This window comes from Macadamia integrifolia, unplaced genomic scaffold (genome assembly GCF_013358625.1).
Source record: "Macadamia integrifolia cultivar HAES 741 unplaced genomic scaffold, SCU_Mint_v3 scaffold1071, whole genome shotgun sequence".
Lineage (NCBI taxonomy): Eukaryota > Viridiplantae > Streptophyta > Magnoliopsida > Proteales > Proteaceae > Macadamia > Macadamia integrifolia.
Window position 1 is genome coordinate 43693 of NW_024868073.1, and position 3808 is coordinate 47500.

A 3808-nucleotide genomic window follows, 5' to 3' on the forward strand; every position below is an offset into this window, starting at 1 on the left:
GATTTGTAAGGATACTCTTATCCATAAAAAGATTGTAAAGGTTTTTCTTCCGTACCTATTGTACTGAAAAGGAGAACTAGTGGAATACCTTACAAGAGGATTTTTGTAGGGAGTGGACTAGACTCGAATTGAGTTGAACCACTATATATCTTGTGTCATGGTTGTTCTTATATTATTTATTCAGTATTGCTTTTAAATTACAATCATACTTGTGATCTGTACATCGAAAAGAGTTAAATTCCACTAGTATAACCTATTCACCCCCCCTCTAGGTTATTTCAGTGATTTGCTGTGTGGACTGCTGTGTGGTCCTTCTTTTCACTTACTGAGCTTGTGAGCTCATCTCACGTGTGCACCTCTTTTAGATGATTTTGCAAGTCATCAAACCGAAGAGCATAGGTCGGGCCCTAGAGTTGAATTCCCGAAAGAGGATTGGTGGGTCCCTGAGGAATTTGAGCACGGCACAGACTGCTCGTTCAAGGGCTGTGCTGCAGGACCGCAGTTCTGATATCGAGCTGAGCTCTACCTTTTGATACCAAGCTGAGCTCTACCCTTTGATACCGAGCTGAGCTCTACTTCTAATACCGAGCTGAGCTGACTCTCTGATTTTTTATGATTCCCTTTGTGTACTTGATATATAAATTGTATTCTTTTTGTGTAAATATCATGCCTGCGGGCCCACATGTACTTAACTATGTAATTACAATTTGGGTATCAAGTATAATGGGAACATTTACAGGTAAACTAAGTCTTCCGCTGAACTGTTGAACACTTTCATAGTTGTATGTGTGCTGTGGTGGAATACTGTATTAGATGATCCTGGCAGGTTTGGGTTAGCTGGTGTTAACCCGGTCACTGGGCCGGTTCTATGTGAACGGGGTGTGACACATGTGATTTGCCTCCACTTGCAAGCTTGCAACCTATGTTCATCAGAGACCCACGTTAATGCTGTATTATAACACTTTCGGCAGGTGGCATGTAAACACCTTTGCACCCAGGAGCAACTTGGAAACGCATTTCTCTAAATACCATAAAGGCCACAAAACCGAGCATGAGAAAACTCTTACAAGCCACAAACCCACAAGAATGCAATTTTCTTTTTAAAAACAAAAGTGGAGGGGGGGAGGGGGAGGGACTCGTGATATGTCTCCACCAATAAGCTTGCAAACCTATGTTCTCCAGAGACCTACATTAATTTCGCATTTTAACACTTGCGGCATGAGGCATGCAAACACCTCCGCACCTAGGCCCGACTTAGAAATGCATTCCTCCAAATACCAAAGGCCACAAAACCAAGCATGGCAAAACTCTTGCAAGCAACATACCCACGAGAATGGAAATTTTTTTATAAAGCAAGGAGGGGGGAGGGACGCATGATCTACCACCACCTGCAAGCTTGCAACCTTGCAACCTACCCACGTTAATGTCGTATTATAGCACTGGCCGCAAAAAGCCATACAAGCACCTCCACACCTAGGCACGACTTAGAAATGCACTTCTCCAAACAGCATAGGCCACAAAACCGACCATGAAAAAACCCTTGCAAGCAACAAACCCACGATAGTACAATTTAAAAAAACAAAAAACAATGGGATGGGGGGGGAAGGGACCAACTAAATATTTATTATGCACATTGAATTGACCCATGATTCCGTCAAATGTAGACAACACCCCACCCCTTGCACCATGACCTACATATGATGACAAGCCAAAGAGCAAAGAGGGGTGGAAATGCGTGACTATGACCATGCTTGCAAAAAGTGGCACTAGCACAACTGCACATGGCAGGAAGCAAAGCACGTCAAACTGCCACGGTGCCTAGATGGGATTAATCAATGGGGCCAACGTGTCATTTCCACGTTTTTCACATGCCATGACTCCCTTGGGCATGCTATACAAAAACTAACAAAAGTGGCAGTAGGCTACGATGAGGGTGTAGGTGCAGTGTGCAGGCAGCCATGCAAACCCACTAGCACGCATTGGCCGGCCAAGGTGCAAAACAAGGGGCTAATCATCCGGACCATCATGCCATGTTGCTGTCCTTCACATGCCATGCAACTCTTGGGCATGCTGTGTGGCTACCGACGTATGTGGCAGCAACTATGTAGGGAGCCATGCACGCCCAGCAGCCCTCCATGGCGGGCCACAACGCACATCAAAGGCAATCATCGGAACCAATGTGCCTTGATGGTGATTTTCACATGCCAAGCCTATCTTAGGCATGCCATGTGGCTACGGGCTCATCTGGCAGTAGCTGTGGGGGCATGGCAGCACAAGGTAGGAACCCTTGTGCACGCAATAGCCCAGGGTGGCAGGCAATGGTGTGTGGTAGAGGGGCTGAACATCGGGATGCATTGGCCATTTACTTGTTTAAAAATGCCATACATCTCTGGAAACTACTGTGTAGCTACGGACACATGTGTTAGCAACTGTGGGGGCCTGGCAATGGTAGGTAGGGAGCCATGGGCACCCAGTAGCACACAGTATTGAGACATAGTAATATATATTAGACACAGTAGCTCACATGCCAAGCCTTTGTTGGGCTTTCTTTGCTGCTACAAGCACAGGAGGCAACAGCTATTGAGACATAGTAATATATATTAGGCAACCATGAGGGCCAAGCAGCACGCCATGGCAGGCGCAACGCACAGCAAGGGCCAAATCTTTGAAACCGACATACCATGAAGGTGTTTTCCACAGGAGATGCCACTCTTGGGCATACTGTATGGTGACAGACGCCTGTGGCGAAAGATGTAGAGGCACTGCTGCGCAAGGCAGGCAGCCATGCGTGCACAGCAGCACACAATGGCAAGCAACTGTGTGCGATAGAGGGGATGACTGTCGGGACGGACGCGCCATGTACATGTTTTCACAAGCCACACCTCCCTTGTAAATGTTGTGCATCGACGGGCACATGTGGCAGCAGAAGTGGGGGCGTGGCAGCGCATGGTAGGCATCCATGTGTGCCAAGCAGCCCACGGTGGCAAGCAACTCTATGCGGCAGAAGGGGGCGGTGTTGTACGACAGAAGGGCTGACCATTCACAAGCATGTACACCTTCGTTGGGCATGCTGTGTTGCGACTAGCACACGTTACAGCAGCTGTGGGCTCATGGCATGCAAGGCAGGTAGCCATGCGCGTCTAGCCGCATGCAGTTGCAGGCCTCGACGCACACCAAGGGCCAACTCATCGAAACCCACGTGCGATTTCACTTTTTTTCCCATGCCATGGGTCTTTTGGGTTTGCCTACCATGTCTGCTCATTGTCTGCTGCCCCTCTGTGTGGCCCCTCGAAAACCATCCTAGGAGTGGCACTCCCCTTCCTCAAGGTAGCTCTTATGCTCTTTGCCCCTTTCCAGAAGGAGACATGACCCCCCCCAAAATATACCGTTCTATTTTTTGAGCTTCAAATGTCTAAATCAAATGAAACTTGGTATGAAATTAAGGAAAAATCCAAAGATTATTTTCATGTAAAAATCATTGTTTTCTGATAAAAATTTATTTTTTTATTAATTTTTTAATATTAAAAAACATATTAAATTCAAAAAACATTAAATAATCCATTTTAATGTATTTTTCTGAAAACTAAATTTCGGATGTCTTCTAAAGGTTGATAGAATGTTCTGAAAAATAATGGACCATTCCAACATATTTTGTTATTTTTTAATATTTTATGATTGAAACATTACGAAAAATATCCAAAAAAATGGAAATATGGGATTTAAGTGAAAATGAATATTTGCTACTACCACCAAGATCTACACCGATGGCCGCTTCGCTCTGGCTCACACCCCAGGTTTATGGCGACCG